This window comes from Berghia stephanieae, chromosome 1, assembly GCF_034508935.2.
Source record: "Berghia stephanieae isolate SIO BIC M18660-M18661 chromosome 1, UCSD_Bste_1.3, whole genome shotgun sequence".
Classification (NCBI taxonomy): domain Eukaryota; kingdom Metazoa; phylum Mollusca; class Gastropoda; order Nudibranchia; family Aeolidiidae; genus Berghia; species Berghia stephanieae.
In genome coordinates this window covers 123,030,380-123,050,546 of record NC_088360.1, presented here as the reverse complement: position 1 = coordinate 123,050,546, position 20,167 = coordinate 123,030,380, and the positions used below count along the sequence as shown (strand labels likewise).

Here is a 20,167-nt window from a genome sequence, read left to right as displayed (position 1 = left end):
GGAAGAGGAGAAGGAAGGAGAGAGAGAAGACAGAGAAGATAGAAGAGGTAGTGGTAGGAGTGGTGAATGTGGGGGTAGGGGAGGAGGGAAGACGATATAGAAGGCCACAGAGGTAGTGGAAGTCGTGGTGAATGTTGAGGTAGACTATGAGGAGGAGGAGGAGAAAGAGGAGGAGGAAGAGGAAGGGTGGGGGTGGGTGAGCAGAACGCAGAGAATGCAGAAGCGGTAATAATAGTAGTGGAGTAGGAGGAGGAGGAGGAGGAGGAGGTGGAGGAAGAGGAACTCAAATTGAAGATAATAAATTATGTTGTGCAGACCATGACCCACTAAAAGAACCATTTCATAGTCACAATTTCCTGTGAGTGCCACATCTAAGGGAACGATTTTACAATGAAAGTGAATAATTAACAGCAACGCCCACTTGTCCACTCCACACAGTGAAAAAAAAAAGAAGAAGAAAGGAATGCTATAATCCGCTTTTCAATATTAACTCTTAAAATCTAATCGGTATCCAATCACGCACATTCCATTCACAAGCATCTAGGCTGCACGAGAGAATTATTTAGGTGTGGGCGGTTTATTTATTGTTCCAATGGACGAAATACACGACTCATTGTCAAGTAAAACTTGGAGGTGGGTGTGAGAGTGTGCGTGTGAGTATGTGTGTGTGTGTGGGGGGGGGGGGGGGGTTTATATATATATATATATATATATATATATATATATATATATATATATATATATATATATATATATTATATATATAATTTTATAAAATATATATTCACTTTAACAAATAAAATAAGTAAAATAATAATAATAATAATAATAATAATAATAATAATAATAATAATAATAATAATAATAATAATAATAATAATAATAATAATAGCAACAACACATCTACATTGAAGAGGTTATTGCATACATTTATACTCGTGTAATTCAGCATGATGCAATTTATAATAGTCATTGGTTGAATAAAACACATACGCCTTCTAATAGACACGAAACGTGAATGAGCAGCCCGCGGATTTCAATAGAAATTTAAACAATAGAATTTATTTTAAATACAGAACATGAATGAAAATTAAACAATGCCGATGATCAACATTTAAATATTTTGGATAAAGAGTTCGTTTGATTATAAGCCACGCGAAAATAAGAAAGAAGACTGGTTCATACAAAGAACATCAGTTGGCTCAGACAGCAACATGTCCATGCACTGAAACAACTTTGCTAGAAATAACTAGGAGAGAAAAACACATCAAAGTAACAACATTTCAGCGAGGGACTGGGCATAAATATTATTATTTATAATCCCCATCTCCCCTAAAAAACATATAATATAACAGATAACAACAACAGCGACGACACAACCCCCAAAGAAAAATCACATGGAAGGCCAACAGGAATGATGTAATGGAAATGAAGCCAAAGCACGGTTTAACTAGCCCTTGTCCACTATATGACAGTCAGTCTCTCTTCAAGAGATGACTGATTGGGATACAAAACACACACAGAGAGAGAGAGAGAGAGAGAGAGAGAGAGAGAGGGGGGGGGGGGGGGGAGAGAGAGAGAGAGAGAGAGAGAGAGAGAGAGAGAGAGAGAGAGAGAGAGAGAGAGAGAGAGAGAGAGAGAGAGAGGAACATAAGTAAGAGGCTTCCTGTTCTAGAACGAGCATCCACGGCCGTTTTCAATGGAGATTCTCACGAAAGTGTTAACATATCAAATTAATTATTGTGATCTTCATTGCGTTAGTTTCATTTGTCAATTACGGCGATTCCTACGTCAGCATCCTTAGCTTTTCATCTCCTTTAATATCATAATACGATTGTTCTGTTTACCACGTTATTCTATAAATACGTGGTAATTTCAAGAACTTTCTGATTTGACTTGGTCTGATCATGTTCTTCTCTATATTCTACCTAATGAACCACATCTCAGTTGCTTTCGATTAATACTTGTTTTTTTTGTTGTTTTTTTTTAAAATGTTATTTTTCTTTTACTATTTTTGACTTTTCAGCCATTGCACATATAAAAAAAAGACCATTCTATCCCATTAGTTGTTGCTGATTTTACTATAGTTAATAAAATAACGTAACAGCTCAATAATTTTTTTATCATGCACGCAATCTGTTTTACTAAAAATAGATTTTGATGCGTAATAATATAGTGACCACAATGATAATTATTAATGTTAAATCGTTGAATTTAAGAACTAATCATTGTTAAAAATAAAAAGAATACGTTTTGACAAGAAGTAAAACAGGTGAGGTCATTAGATATTAATAAGATTCTTGAACTCCTGCGTCAGAAATTTCAAACTCAATCCCTAGGTCGTACAGATGCATTGTAAACTTATTCGAAATTTCAAAATCTTATCATTTCAAATACCTAATACAATGTTCTATCAATTTCACAACAATCAGACTTGATATAATAACAGGAATATTTTGAAGTATTTTAATTTTTTAATATTGACCTATTCCATCATAAGACAATAGGTAGCACTTGAAAAAAAGCAGATAGAAATATAACATACGAGTTATTTTAAATCATAACGAAGAAACTGAAATGAAAGCTCCAAAATATTGCACCATTGGTAACTTGATTGACTTTTGCACAATTGAGGACATCAAACTACTTAGTAAATAAAGTCCAGTGTCAAAAAGAGTAAAAAAATATTTTTACTAAAAACAGAGATTCTTCAACATGTCTATCCAAATTGATTTCACATTAGAGTTATTATATCACTTTGACCTGGTCATTTTATATGCGGTGAGAGGATCACTCCCAAATAGATTACACTTGCAAAGTTAAGAAATGACGCTATATTTTTACAAGAGGGCCTCACACATTGCAATCACTTCTGTCTTTATTCAGGACAGAGAACATTGATGATATAAATTTAGAAAGAAAAAAAAAAAAATAACACAAAAAAGCAGGTTCAGGTTACTAGATAACAACCAGAGGCGCTTCTATGAAGAATCTCTGCTACAAACAAAACACAGTGTAACATCAGCACACCACACAGAAAGTGATATATCATGAGTACCTGTGTATGTGCGTCAGATCTCATTACAAAGACAGGTCATGCAAAGAAAAGGCTGCTGTGAGACAGAAGAGGACATAGTGGTTACTACGGAATAACTAAAATAATTTCCATCAACGATGTAAATCATGTCATGCAAGTGATGTGGTTCTTTGTGAATGTCTGATATAACAAAATAAATAAATGTAGACTTTGTTTTTAAAGGCATCAATATAATGTATATAGAATCAAGTGGACTTTGTTTTTAGAGGCATCAATATGATGATTATGGAATTGAGTTAAAGCAAATGACATCTATTTTAAAGAATACAGTCACAGACCATCCCGCAGAATCTAATTTGATAAGCAGATTTATAATAAGTGGGGGATTTTAATATTTAAAATGATAGCAAATGAAAAAAATAATTAGAAAAACGATTCTGATATATAGATACATTTCAAATTATTGCTTCTGTCACAAATATTGTTTTGGATAAACAATGGTTTCATTATTATCATTATTATTATTATTATTATTAATATTATTATTATTATTATCATCATCATAATAATTATTATTACTATTATTATTAGTATTATTATTATTGTTATTATTATTATTATTATTATTATTTTCGTATCAACTTTATTGTCATAATCGTCAATATTATTATTTTATTATCATTATTAGTATTACTAGTGGAGAAACCCAAATATTTGCGGAGAAATAAAGGCTATTACGAATAACAGTCATCTATTATACTTCTACCGTATTGTGGAAATTAACATAGGTTATAAATTAACAAATATATAATTTTTTTTAAATTTAAGATATAATTTTTTTAATGATAATTTTCTTAAAAAGAAAGACAAAAAATTACAATAATAAAAATGATGTTTCTTTCAATATTTAAAAAAAATTGTCCACACAGGGATTCGAACCAAATAACTTAAAGGTTGGAGTCTGGCAGCTTAACCACTACACCACAGGGCCACCTAGCTAATCAAGATATATAATCATGTGTTTCTAAAAGATTATTTTATTCTTAATGCTATTTCTATTTTGTAGTTTTCAGTCAAACCTCATCGGCGCTTGTTTTATCATTTTAGTTTTATTAATACAGATATCATAATAAAAATTTTGTGAACCTATTTTTGCGATGGACTACACATTAGGCTTTCCGTGTACTAACTACATGGAGACTACACACAGCATAGATAATGGATGATGTGGGTTGCAAATGTGCATAAAAACGATCCGTTAAGATGCACCGATGTTAATTAAAATAATAGTAAAATCGCACCAGTTTCGGAGAAATATAGGCTATTACGAACAGGCACTCCTTTATTTTAATTATCATACTACTGTATTGTGGGAATTAACACAGATCAGCACGATTCGGCAGTGGGTTGATTGGTCACATCATTATTTTTTGTATTATTACTTGATTGGAGGAGTTCCATGTGTCTTTGATTTACATTGGATGTCTAAGGGTTATGAGTGTAATCACAGCCTCATATAAATATGTGTTCGTTAGATATAAAGGCAATCTTTACCACGACAAGCAAACAATATTTAATATCATGAAAATTGGAAACAAATTTTTTAGACAAGCAAGTGAGAAAGTTCTGTATCACTTACTAAATTACTACAATACTAAAAATGCAACAGCTAAAACATGCTTAGTAAGTTGTTCCAATAATAAAAGCAATCCTCATAATTGGATGGTTGGAACGATTTCTGCATATAATGGTGTTGTCTATTTTAAACTGCTTTGACTGTATTACATATTATTATTATTAGATATTATTATCATTATTATTAGATATTATTAGATATTATTATTATCATTATTATTTTTATTATCATTATTATTATTATTATTACTATTTTTATCATTATTATTAAATATCACAATTATCATTATTACATCATCATCAATGTTATAATCCTAAATCGAAACCATTTTTGGTACCATTCAAAAAATGGGAGGAAAAAATAGGAAAGAAAACAGATTGCTGGGATAGAAGTTAAAGTATAAAAATACAAACAATACAATCACTATCTCATCCGACGTATAGGTGTAATATACAATCAAAATGGCATATGACAGGAATGTGTTTGACAGTGGACCATCTAAAATGTCCATTTAATACAATCTACCTCAAAGCATTTCTTTAAAGTGCACCAAGCTCTCAATAGGGATAATACAGTATTAAATCTTATGATTTCAACATGAATGGAAACGGGACAAACATTGTTTGATTGCTGTGCGTTTGAAGACAAGAAAATCAAAATGTTTTGAAAAACTACAACTTCATTGAATACATAATGTAATAATATACAATCCTTTCACCTCTTTGTATTTACTAAACGAGTTATTTTTATCGTGACCAAAAACACAACGAGCTTGCTAGTATGTGTTATTGTATGATAAAAATATAACGGGTTTAATAAATACAAAGAAATGAAAGAATAAGTTTATTCCAACCCTCCAAGTAATATTATTAGATATTTTGTAACCAAATGGTATGGTAGTAATACTTCGATTCACCATAATTTGTATCTTTCTCCTTCTGCTTGAATGACAATTTGACCCAAAACTAAAAACGTTGGATTTGTATTCATGCGCACCAAAAGATTATTTTTAATTACCAATCAGCTGACATTGACACCATATTTCACACCAATAAAATGTGCGAAAATATTCTGCAACCGTTGAATAAAAAATTTATTCAACGCGTCAAAATCATTATTTAACGATTACGCATTTACTAAGAAATTATAGGGTTTTCTAATGAGAGGGGTGGAATAATAATTTGATTTTGATTTGTTTACTTTTACTTTTATGATTTTTATATATTGACAAATGATCCATAAACTGCGACCAAGGCACCAAAAGTGCAAAATGGTCTCTAAGTAAAAATTCCATATAGAAATAAACGGGCAAAATTTTAGACATATATGATCAAAATATATTTTCTTTTAAATAATAAAAAGTTGAGTTTTTATAACACACAAAATCCTCTAAACGTGCTCAAAGCACTCTATAAATGTCCCTGACCAACAGCAACACAGACAACACTGTTAAAAGCCAGGTACTCAAAAAGAACTTTTTCCAAAGACTCAACTAAGTGCTGAGCGAGGACCGTCCGATCCGAAACCGAGTGTCATACCACAAGACCACAGCCGCACAAAAGGCAGTGTAATAGAAATTGTTGTAAATAAGAAAATTCCAAAGATAGCTGATGATTCCTTCCCTCATCATCAAAGTAACATAACCTACATGTGAGCAATTTTTTGTAAAAAAAACCAACTCATTTCAAACTCCCATGAAATAATTAGTATGGCAAGTGGGGTATCATTCAAAAGAACATGTCTAACTTAATCAGTGGTATATAATGTTATAACATTAAGAAGCAAAGATGTCTAAAATGACATTTAAAACATACTTTCTTTAAAAAAACGGTTTAACAATAACAAGTTTTTTAAAACAGAAAGTTATAGTTGCATCGCAATTTTAGAACTTACCTTTTAGTGGTTGTTGCTGTTGTAATTGTCTAAAGTGGGAACGTTGGTGCAAAATAAAACAAGCAAACTTAATGTCCTAGGATGTCTTGAATTAATCTGAAGGGGTATACCAAAAAACAAAAAAGAAGTTTGAAATGTAAAAACCTGCTATGGTTAACAAATAGTACTTTTCATGCGGACCATCATTATAATAAAAACTTTGAGCATATCCTCAAACCTAATTCTTGTGAAAAGGTCAAAATAAATTTGAAACTCAGATTTGTTTGCATAAAAAATTTACAGGAAGCCTTTCAAGCCCTCTTTCCATGCTGCTTTCCAATCTATTCAAACAATGTTAAAAAATCAACAAAAAAAGCAATTTGTAATATAATATATCATGTCAATTAAAACCAAAAAAAAACAAACACAAAAAAAAAAACAACAAAAAACCCCCCAAAATAATAATTTTAAAAAAATAAAACAACAAAGACGCACAACTAATTCCACATTCAAATGTTGAAGTTATTTCAAAAACAAAATATTAAGGGTTTAACACTTACAACTGACATGAGATGTCTAATAATATAAACAAATGATATTTTTATAACCAATACTTCTTTGCAAAGATATGAGGCACTTGACATTTCAGACATGGATACGGAATACATTACCAAAACAAATTAAATTAACTGATTAATCCTGCTAAAAAAACAAACTTTTAAAAGAGGAAGCAATTCCTTCTTGAATACCCTATGATATGGTATTCCACACAGGTGGTCCAAAGTGAGGAAAGATCTCGTTCCTAACTTCTTTTACTATGGAGACAATTCAATCTGTAGAATCAGGGGACAAATGCAGAATGCAGGGCAGTGATTTCTTTAAAAATCAACTCAGAACTCATGAACAGCCAAGATGACAACTCAGTCTCTGTGTAAAAAAAAAAGCAGGATGGCGACGGGGACCTCGCTCCTTTACCAGTGCTGTGTAATCCATTGTGGTGTAATAGTAAAGTGTGAGTTTGAGAGGGAGGTGAGAGGGGGGGAGGGAAGAGAAAAAGAGAGAGAGAGAGAGAGAGAGAGAGAAAGAGAGAGAGAGAGAGAGAGAGAGAGAGAGAGAGAGAGAGAGAGAGAGAGGGGGGGGGGAGGCATGCTGCTTTTTTTTTTCCCGAAGTGACTAGATATCGCTCTGAAAGAGGGACGCCTAACGCAACACTAGATATCACTCTGATAGAGCAACACCTAACATAACACTAAATATCACTCCAGCATTTTGTTAATCGCAAAAATAGAGTTACTAAAATTATAAAAAGGAAAACATCTTTAAACCTTGGTCTTTTTCTACTAATATGCAATTTATATTAAAATATAACAAAACAAAAGTGACATTATTCATATTATTAAAAATTTCTTCTAAATAGACATGATAAATATCTCCACAAGTTGGGTGGATCTGTAGCATAGTGGTTAAGCTGTTTGACACTTGATTGGAAGGTCCTAGATTCAAATCTCAATGGGGACAACTTTTTTAAAAATTTTCAATTCCTTTCTTCATAGTTTTACTTCTACTTTATCTGTGTCAATTGCCAAGGAGTGAGTCCTTGGTAGTTGACGGTTCATCAATTGCCAAGGAGTCAAATTGGAACTCTTCAGCCGCATGTGGTGATTTCAGTCGGGCCTCAATCAGCTGCATGTGGTGATTTCAGTCGAGCCTCGATTTGCGCGCATACGAATCTCAAACCCCGTCACTTTCTTTTCTTCCATTCGCCATTCATTCATTCCTTGTCAATTGTTGTGGAAAGGATCAAGTCAACACTTGTTGGCATTTGTTTTTAATTTTTATGTCTTTTCACGAATTCCAAGATGAGTTAAAATAATATCAAACAAAAATTACTGTTGATTTCGGATTCAGCGGGGGGAAAAAAACAGAAGGACGAAGTGGCAAATCCCTGCCAAGATGTCCTAGATTAAAAAAGAAAAGTAAGATTTCCTTTATTTTAAAGGAAATATACTGCACATCGTCTTAATACGGAATAATTAACGTAAAACATTTGTGCAACAAGATCAATCCGTGGCATTAATAGTAAATAGTTGATGATCTACCAACTGGCAAGGTCCGTAACAAAAAGAGGAAATATAAGAGAGAGAGAGAGAGAGAGAGAGAGAGAGGGGGGGGGGGAATGACAGAGAAATACATACACAGAGGAAAAAATGGCAGAGAGGGAGAGAAAATGACAGAGAGAGTGTGTGTGATACAGAAAAAAAAGAGAAAATGACACAGAGAGAGAAAGAAGAGTAAAAGAGAGTATTAATTAATATTAATATTATTAATACATAACATCACTCTGTGGCAATACATCACTTCGTGACACTAAAGGTACTTCGTGGCAGTTAAAAGTACACATGCGTAGTTGATGAACTGACACGGTCCTTGGCAATTGACGATTTGACAATTGTCAAGGTCCTTGGCAATTGACGCTACCTTCCTTTATTTTTTTAAAGCTTATTTATTGATTTGTTTATTTACCATTGTTCTTCTTCTTACTGTTTTTCTTTGATTTTCTTTAATTAATTTGTCATTATCATTTTCATCAGCACACTTTTACCATGATTTATCATTATTACGTCACAACAGTAAACAAAGTCAAAGCGAAATTGTCTGAGGGATACAACTAAGATAGCTATAGACCTAAGCCTAAGCCTAAGAAGTGGCAGTGGCAGTAGCAGCTATAGCCGTGGCCATAGCCATAGCAGGCAACACTAGCCTAGATACCCTAGATATCGCTCTAACAGACTGGGACCTCGTTTTTGAGAAGTGTGTTTGTATTTTTGTATGTCTATTCGTTTGCCGTTGTAGTTTTGTATTGCCAGCCAAAGCCCGAGCTCGAGTTGTGTGCTTGTGATCTGTGCCAGACTGTGCGTGAGTCGTGGTCGTGAGGAGGTAACTCAAAGATGAGAATATGAATGTAATTCAAGAGGATGACATCAGAAAGAACACAATCACAATGCAACTGCATTTTTCAAAAGACCTTTAAATCGGAAACATTATTTGTGACTTGCTGGATCACCTGCCTTACTCACCCAAATCGGTCTCGGGTGTTCGTTTCACTTTCCCGTGTCAACAAGCCTAATATAAACAAGACAAGAAAATGCAAAGTAATGAAAAATAATCTGGATTAATGATTAATATTTAACCGAAACTCGTGTTGCCTGCTAATGAACAAAATACCAATAATGCTGAGACGGTAAAATAATTTCATTGCAATAAACATCGGTTATTTTGAGAGCGAAACCGCAATTGTATCAACTTACCAGTCGCAGATGCCCAACTTCAATGGTTTTTATCGGTGATGATCATCAATTTACACATTATCAAGACCCGGATGCGACACCATAAAAAATTAAGTGGGCGTGTCCTTTTTGTTTGTCTAGAATTCCCGTAACGGGAAAGGGAGACATTTAAAACAACTTTCACCCGTTGGCGACCAATTCGCCCATGTTGCGAATGGGCAGTGTTGTAAATGAACTAAAAATGTTGATCCGTAATAGTTTTCTGAATATTAAGGTCAGCAACCGGAAAATAATTAATAGCATAGCCGAGATGGACCTGTTATAGAAATAAAGTTTCGGTATTGGGAATCGGAAGGGGTTGGGGGGATCCCCACAGACTACTAGTCCTGTGTAATCTGTGGGGACCCCTTGTAAAGCGTGATGAGCCCATTTAGTGGACACATCGCGAACAGATTTTCCAAATTCTGGTTAAATATACTTTTCATCTCTTATTTTCTCCAATTCTGTTAAAATGTACATTTCCTTATCTATAATATAAGCTTTAAAAATTATGTTCATATTCATTTCTTGTTGTAAGTGTTTGCAATACTTTTTGTTGCATCTCAGAAAGCTGACAAATAAAATGATCATTTATGAATGCTTGGAAATGAACTAACGATTTCTGAAACAACCCATACTGACAGGATCATCGCAAAAACGGATACATTCAAATATACAGTAGAACCCGCATAAAGTCAACACTCTCAAAGTCAACTTTGTGAACACCTCTTGTTGGTCCCAGGTTTTTCTGTTGTTTATCTAAGTGTGATCCATTAAAAATGGATAAAGCCAATCTTGCATAGGCTAAAGTCAACCAGTCTTTCTGACCCGGTGTTATTGGCTTATCAGGATTCCACTGTACACACCAAGACCACGCTAAACGGAAATAATCAATAGACAACTTTTTTTTTAAATGAATAGATTTTTTAAAATTAAAAAAAAAATGATCTTTAAACGTTAGCTTTTATATAGAATATAGAATGAATAAATAGATTTTTTTTTTATTAAAAAAAAAAATAATCTTTAAACGTTAGCTTTTATATAGAAAGGGTGCCAAGCCATCAGCCACAAACAGAAACTTCTATATAGTAATATGACGCTTAGCCTGAATAGAAGGCGTTATTATGTATGTTATTTCTGTTTTACAGTGACAACGCTGTCAGCGACAGGCAATCATTTCACACTCGAGGACGGTGAGTTTATTTTAGTTAATTACTTTTCAAAGGTATATGACAAAAGCATAGGAACCTCGCCTTGATGGAGACACTCCGTTCGTTCGTAATACTAATACAGCCCAGGGAGAAAACATATCTACACAGAAACACACATACTCATACCGACTATTTCCCTGACAAGGAGGTCTTCCGCCGTGGGCTGGTAAAAATAATTCACATTAATTAAAAGGACAGAAATGTACGAGAGAGTGGGGAAAGAAGAACCTACCAGAAACGCAAACCAACCCCCCCCCCCCAAAAAAAAAAAAAAATAAATAAATAAAAATAAAATAGAAATTAAATTAAATAAATAAATATAGTGTCAGAATGGATATTATTAGCACTACTACTACTACTACTACTACTACTACTACTACTACTACTACTACTACTACTACATACTTACTACTAACTTACTACTACTACTACTTACTACTACTACTACTACTACTACCTACTACTACTCTACTACTACTATCTACTACTACTACTACTACTACTACTACTACTACTACTACTACTACTACTACTAACTAATAATAATAATAATAATAATAATAATAATAATAATAATAATATAATAATAATAATAATAATAATAATAATAATAATAATAATAATAATAATAATAATAATAATATAATAATAATAATAATAATAATGAGAAGAGAGAGAGAGAGAGAGAGAGGAGGGGGGGGGGGAGTATGTGTGTGTGTGTGTGTGTGTGTGTGTATGTGTGCGTGAGTGAGAGAGAAAGAGAGAAGGGGAGAGAGGAACAGAGAGAGAGAGAGAGAAAGAGAGAGAGAGAGAGAGAGAGAGAGAGAGAGAGAGAGAGAGAGAGAGAGAGAGAGAGAGAGAGAGAGAGAGTCCCTTGACATATTATTCTTTCCGTCTCGTACCAAGCAAAAAAAAGCAGGATAGTCCCTGGGCAAAACCAAAATTATGCCTCATTTAAAAAATAACCCACAAAACTGAGTGGCAGGGTAGGAGAAGAGAAAACACTAGACCATCCATCTTTACCAGTAAATGAAATAACACAGTAGTAAAGAGCAAATCATCCATGTTCAATGCGCTCCAGAGACAATGCCTTATTTATTTACCCAGCAGTCCTTGTTGAAACAAATTCCCATTTCGTACAGTGCAACTCATCCATCTTGTAATAACTCTTACAATATTTTTCGCTGCTCATGGCCAAGTACTAATTAACGCCCGCATGCACAACGCTGATGCTATAGTTTAATGTCCAATGTCACCAATCCATTAACTGATCATACTCACAATCATCCTGACTCAGAGTAACAATCATCTTGATTCTGTTACAGGGACCGTTTGTTTGCTTTTAAGGGTTTTACGGCGCTTGCAATACATTTAGGTCATATCAGCGCCAGTAAAAAGGAAGAAAATGGGATAGTAAAAACATTCCAGGTGTACAATTAAAAGGACTTGAACAAAAGTGAGACAAAGGGGAATGGTTCAAGTAGGGAACAGATGTAGATTCCAAGAGCACACTATCAGTGTACCTACTTAGTTTGAGATCACCGATAAGTTTCACCCATACACCAGCATAAGATCTCACTAAGAGGAATACACTCAAATAATTACAAATCATATGTTAAAAATAAAAATAAACAACAGTACATAATAGAGAGATGATTTACAACGGAAAAAATATCATCCCCCAAAACTGTAATTATACATTTGACTGTTTCACTCCCAGCCAAGGACTCCTGCCAGTGTCTGGACAAAACAACGTTTTTTTGTTTATTTGTTGCTTTAGGTCTCTTCCAACACAATTGAGGTTATATGAGAGACCGCTGAAACAAAAAAACAAGCAATCTAACAAAAATAGTACAAATGTAAATCAAAATCATAACCTAAAGATATCATGCTAAATTATAAATAACCAAGAACAAACAGGCAGAAGATTTACAGAAAAAAAAATATCCCTGTCAAAAATACAATCACAAACCAAAGAAGCAGGATAGGCTAGTAAAGAAAAGAAGAAACGACATCACTATCGGATCGTACACCCATGCGAACATCATAGGCATATGATTCAAGGGTGATGCTCCCATCCAACCACCCGCTGGACAAAACAACGTAATCTCATTCCAAGACAAAGACAGAAAGCAATTGGAAAACATATACAGAGGGACAGAAAACACAGCAAGTACCTCCCTGCCCAAAATGGGAGGTCGGGAACCCCACCCAGCTGTTACAGGTAAACGAGACACAAAGCAGCTAAACCATAGACTCAACTCACTCACTCATTCCTCTCTGGGCCTGCTGGCACTTAGGCGATGCAAGAGATCTCCGCCTGGTCCTGTCAGCAGCTATTCTTGGGGCCATCTCGAGGGAGAGACCTCTCTGTTTAGGCCCCTCTCTACGGTGCGCCTCCACGCCAAGTCTTCTTGGGGCGGCCTCGCTTCCTCTTTCCTTGGAGTGTCCATCGCAGAGCCTTTCTTATCGGTGTTTCATCAGGTCTGCGACAGACGTGCCCCAACCATTGCCATCTTCTCCTTTCATTATTATTATTATTATTTTTACAGGTTGACGAGACACAAAGCAGTTAAACCATAGACGCCGGCCTGATATTATGTTTATTAATTGGAGCCACTTGTGACACTTTTAAGTCATATTTGTGTCAGGAAAATACAGTGCAGGTTATGTATAATGAATGCAATGGCTTCAGATTCTTGATCAGGATTAAGCACCCAAGACTAAGCGATATTTATGTTTTTAATGGTTTTACAGCACTTACAAAACCTTCAGGTCAGTTCGGCGCCAGTAAAAAGGAAGAAGACGGGATAGTATCAAAAGTAGAGATTTACAACTAAAGGCACCATCGAAGAAGTGAGGCAATGGGGACTGGATTGAGTTGTTTTGTTTTTTGCTTGCGACATATTTAGGTCATATTAGGGCCATTAAAAAGGGAGAAAATGGAATAGTCAAAATCAAAATAGTCTAGATTTACAATCAAAGCACCCGAGAAAAAGTAAGACAAAGGGGAATTGGTTTAAATAGGGAACCGATGTAGATTCCAAGGGCATACCATCAATGTCCTTAGTTTGAGATCACCTTAAATTCTCATCCAGACACCAGCACAGGATCCCACTAAGGGGAACCACTCAAACGTTTACAGAATACATAACAGAGAGATGATTTACAAAGCAAAAAAAAAAAAAAAAAATCTCCCAAAACTATAACTATGTTTCCCTCCCAGTCAATGACTCCAGCCAGGGTTGTGGCAAAACTAAGTAACCCTATTCCAAGACAAAGACAGAAAGCAACTCGGAAAAGAGATATACGGGGATAGAAGACACAGCGTGACCTCCTGCCTATCATGGGAGGTCAAAGGACCCCTCCCAGACTCAAATATTGACAAAATACAGAGAGATGCTTAACGATGTAAAATAACTCCCTCTCTCTCAAAAAAAAAATAGGCATTATACATTTGGTTGTTTTTGTTTTAAAGAGGCGCTTTCGACGCCAAAAAAAAAAAATAGAATTACAAATAAAGCACCCGAGAAAAAGTAAGATAAAAAGGGAAATGGTTCAAATAGGGAACAGATGTAGAATCCAAGAGCATACCATCAATGTATTTAGTTTGAGATCACCTTAAGGTCTCATCCAGATACCAACACATATACCCACCGAGAGGAATTAACTCAAATGTTTACAATATATCTTCAAAACAAAATAAAAATATAACTAACTTTATACAACAGAGAGATTATTTAAAAGCGGAAAAAATATCATCTCCCCAAAACGAATACCATACATTTGACCATTTCACTCTCAGCCAAGTGTCAGGACAAAACCAAGTAATTCCATTCCAAGTCAAAGACGGAGCAACTCAGAAAACAGACATAGGGGGATAGAGAACACAGCAATTGATCTCCTGCCCAACATGGGAGGACAAAAGACCCCACCCAGCCAGCATTATACATTTGACTGTCTTCCTCCCAGCTAATGTATTTTTGTTTTACGCATGTGAAACACATTTAGGTCATATCAGCGCAAGTAAAAGGGATTAAAATGGGAGATTTAAAAAAACGTATATAAATTTATAATTAGAGCATCCAAGAAAATGTAAGACAAAGGGGAATTGGTTCAAATAGGAAACAAATGTAGATTCCAAGACCATACCATCTATGTATGTCGTTTGAGATCACCTAAAAGTCTTATCCAGACACCGGCACAGAATTCCACTCAAACGTCTACAAGATATGTTCAAAACAAAAATATAACTATCAGGACATAACAAAGCGATTATCTACAAGTATAAAAAACAACAAAAAACTCCCTAAACTATAAATATACATTTAACTGTTTCCCCCTCAGCCAAAAGACTCCGGTAAGGACTAGGACAAAACCAAATAATCCTATTCCAAGACAAAGACGAAAAGCAACTGTGAAAACAGATATATAGGGAAATAGAAGTAATAACAAGGACCTCCTGCCCACCATGGGAGGTCAAAAGACTCCACCCAGACCTTCCCAGCTAAGGATCCCCGCCAGAATAAGGGAAAAAAATAATAGAGCAATTGACAGCAACAGGGAAAAGGAAAACTTATTTGAGATAAAAGACACAGCACGTGACCTCTCTTTTATTAAATTTATATAATGGAAAGTGCCCATTCAATTGCCATTAACATTACATTACATCTTAACAAAGGACACAAAGCAATATACACTGGCATGACATATATCATTAAATTTATTATTTATTGTGAGGATCTGGAGTGTAATTATATCAAAGAATAAGAAAGAAAAACAAAACAAAACAAAACAAAACAACAGAATAAGCACGTTATTTTTCAAAATATATTGTATAATGAAATAGATAAAATTAGATAACAACACATCCGATTACATGTTCAATACAACGTTAGAAAAAGAACAAAAATCACCACATCAAGATTTCATCCATCACAGAGTGTCGAATTATTACAATAATAATAATAATAATAATAATAATAAATAATAATAATAATAATAATAATAATAATAATAAAAAATTAGGATTGGTGTTATATAAAATGTTTATTTTATTCTTTAAAAGAAAAGAATGGGTGAATAATATTTGTTGGTTATGTATATATTATAGGTTTGAAAAGAAAAATTGAAGAAAAGATTAAAGCACTTGCCAAACAATTCCAATATATATTATGGACGTGAAAGAGAAAAGCAATGTCGCCACATTGTTTGTCTTTTTTTTTTTTGTTTTTGGTCTGCTTAATCAGTTTTACACCACATGCGACATTCCAACAAAAAGTTGTGGATTTTTTGTTTTGTTTTGTTTGTGAGTGTTTTACGGCGCTTGCAACACAAATTAGATCATAATAGCGCCAAGGAAAAAGTAAATAGGAGCATAAAAAGAAAGGAAGGAGTAATGTGCCCCTGTCAGAGTTCAGAATGAGAATCACGCAATGGCTCTATTGAGACCAATGCACCAATAAATATAATATAATATCTAAAATAAAATATAAAAAGAGATGATTTATGTTTATTTTTTTTTTTTTTTTAAGGGTGTTACGGCGCTTGTTTGTTTGTTTGTTTTAAGGGTTTTACGGCGCTTGCAACACATTAAGGTCATATCAGCGCCAGTAAAAAGGAAGAAAATGGGATAGTAAAAAGTTCTAGAATTACAATTAAAGTACAACCAAGAAAAGGTAAGACAAAGGGGAATTGGTTCAAAAAGGGAACAGGTGTAGATTCCAAGAGCACACTATCAAAGTACTTAGTTTGAGATCACCTAAATGTCTCATCCTGACGTTAACCACAGGTCCCCTCTAAGAGGAGCACACTCAAATGTTTTAGAAATCATATATAACATGTAAACAAAACATAATACAACGCATAACAGACAGATGATTTACAAAGAAAAAAATATAATCTCCCAAAACTAACTATACATCTGACTGTTTCCCTCTCAGCCAGGGCCAGGACAAAACCAAGCAAATTGGAAAAAAAGCTATAAGGGGATAGAAGACACGGTAATAAGTGCCACCCTGCCCACTATGGAAGGCCAGCAACCCCACCCAGTATCCACAAGTTAACACCAGACTTAAATATCACATCAATAACGTACAAAACTGTGACTAAATTATGATAAAGAAAGAATGAACAAACAAAAATAAAAGTAAAAAAACAAAACAAAATCAAAACCCAACAATCCTCCCCCCCTCCCCGGCCCAAAAAAACAAACAAAAAAAACAACAAGAAAACATTGATATAACATTGCAACATCTTAACAAATACAGTAGAATCCTGATAAAGCCAACACTGTCAGACCAGAAAGATTGGTTGACTTTAAGCAAGGTTGACTTCACAGATTATCAATGGAACACACATAAAAAAGAAAGAAAATTTGCGACAATCAAGAGGTACTGACTATTGACTTTAAGCAGAAGTTGACTTTAAGAGTGTTAACTTTATGCGGATTCTACTGTATGCATTCAGAAAAAAAATAATTCATAGTTTGGAATAACATTGACGAAAATCAGTGCACTCCATGCCCTCTACAATAATATTTTACGGCGCTTGCAACACATTTAGGTTATATCAGCGCCAGTAAAAAGGAAGAAAATGGGATAGTAAAAAGTTCTAGATTTACAATTAAAGCATCCAAGAAAAAGTAAGACAAAGGGGAACTGGGAACAAATAGGGATCAGATGTAGATTCCAAGAGCACACCATCAATGTACTTAGTTTGAGATCACCAATAAGTCTCATCTGGACACAAGCACGACCCCCACTAAGAGGAATACACTCAAATGCTTAATTATAAATTATAACAAATATAATAATACATAACAGAGAGATGATTTACAAGGAAAAAAATATCATCTCCCAAAACAATAACTATGCATTTGATTGTTTTCCTCCCAGCCAGGACCCCGACCAGGGTCAGTACAAAACCAAGCAATCTCATTCCAAGACAAAGACAGAATGCAAGTTGGAAAACAGATATAGGGGGATAGAAGACACAATAAGTACCTCCCTGCCCACTATGGGAGCAATAATATTTATTTAAACAGAATTGTATACAGCGATAAGAATGAGGGAGATGTTCCAATACAATGGAATCAGTATGAACACAAGTATATTGTACAGTATATATGGAAAGACTTAAAATCTTGATTTTCTTTCTTTTTTTTTAAATTTTTTACTAAATAACTAAGATTTAACTGTAACGCTTATTTCCTTTTGCTGTAACATTCCACTTGTATTGACAAGAGCATTATATATTCCAATATCAAATTTGGATTCTTGAAAGCATGAATTGATATGTACAATATGGACCCTCTAGTTTGCTTTAGCACACTCAAGATTGAATTTTCGATTTGTTTTTTCAAGGATGCAAATATGATAAATTGATGACAGAATTTAATCATTTAGAGGGTGTTTACAGAAAGTATAAATCCCTATAAAGGCGACCCACTTTTGTCTGGAAGTGTAATGTAATCAATGTATTACATTAATCATCATCTTACAAGTCTGGAATATAAAAATAAAAACAAATCAAACATCTAGAAACTTGATAAGACCAAAAAAAAAAAAAAAAAAGGGGTATATATATATATATATATATATATATATATATATATATATATATATATATATATATATATATATATATATATATATATATACATCCAAGTAACAAATATAAAAACTTCCAACACAGAATCTTTTTCCCCTTCTTTTTACACATTTAATTGTTTTTCTCTTTCCATGCTGAGCGACTAAAATGATTATTCTGTCAAATGAAAAATATGAGAGTTCGGTTTATTTTCCTTGTACAAAATATCTATGAATGGTCTTAATGTCTACAACTATTTGGTTTCAAATACCCACATTCCAGAAAGTTTAATCATTCAATAAATTTTCATATCAAAATCATGCATTTGAAAAGAAATGTGAACATCTTCATGGAATTTTCAATGATCACTGGTAATGTAAGCATGTAATGGTAATGATGATTGGAGGAAACAAATCAGAAATACCAATAGTTGATGAAACCATGTCATTTTCATTTATGGATATATATATATGTTAGGCACGCTAAGTCGCGATTGGAATTACCTATTATAATCAATGGAAAGTTGCGCATTCTGTGGAACCACAAAAATCACTGTGCGATGTACCAATCTGCGGAACATGCAACAATCGATGGATTGGTGTGCATCAATCGTACAGCACTTTCGCGTGGATATACAGAAATCAACAGAACATGCCTAATATATACACAAACACTTTTTAAACGTAATGTCTGTGCTTGTGAAGACTGTTGGAAAAAGAAACACACTTTTTGGGACCTTAGGTTACTTTGAAGTAAAAACCAAGATATATTTGCGATGTCCTTTTAAAAAAAAATCTTTTGGTGCAAATGATATAATGTTATGCCTAATACTAATATATGAATTTTTTTAGAAATTTCTTATGAACAAATTTGACACAATCAAAAACACTTAATATATCAATCAATGTTTTAAACATCACTTAAATAACGAGAAGGCATTTCACATTGTTATGATCCTAAACATACTTTTAATAATATTGTTTAAAAGAGAACCATGCTTTTGTCGACTACAAATACAGACATGCACCTATATGATGTTATCTAAAAATGACGTCCAGCTCACAAATAATTTGAGTATACATTAAGGGACATCAAGTATCCCTGCTATAAATCACATGATTTTAAAAATGTTGTGTTTGATCAAGACTCTTCTAAAATGTGCAATTTTCAATGAAGTCATCAGACATTATTATTGTGCAAAATTATGACATTGCTTATAGTGAGAGATAATATTGAGATAATGTTGAGCTAAGTTTGCATCAGTGACTACTATACCAGCAAGATTTTTCATCAATTAAATTAAGCAAAGAAAAAAAAGTTGCAAAGTTTTATGTATCTTGCTCAATTCCAGAATGACAATTTTAGATTCATATTTTTTTACAAAGAAGTTTGGGTTTTGTTTTGTTTTTTTGTTTATGGATGGTGGTGTTGGGAACGCGAAAAATTTTATGCTGCAAAAAATGGTCTCATTATTGTTATAAAGGAAATTTTGATG

At 33.7% G+C, this 20,167-nt stretch overlaps 1 protein-coding gene across 2 annotated transcripts in view; it reads right to left on the bottom strand.

The window, feature by feature from the left end:
• LOC144962964 (ras-related protein Rab-3-like) overlaps window positions 1-9,948 on the bottom strand; it is an 83,617-nt gene extending 73,669 nt beyond the window's left edge. Inside the window, exons 1-2 of one of the 2 annotated variants that reach the window (XM_078896445.1) lie at window positions 9,854-9,948; window positions 6,567-6,662 (exon numbers count right to left, since the gene is read on the bottom strand). The gene's annotated coding sequence lies outside the window, so the exon portion shown is untranslated. Of the gene's footprint in view, window positions 1-6,566; window positions 6,663-9,853 lie in introns of those variants that run through there. The other variant, XM_078896447.1, reaches the window with a different exon arrangement.
• Window positions 9,949-20,167: the final 10,219 nt, after the last annotated feature.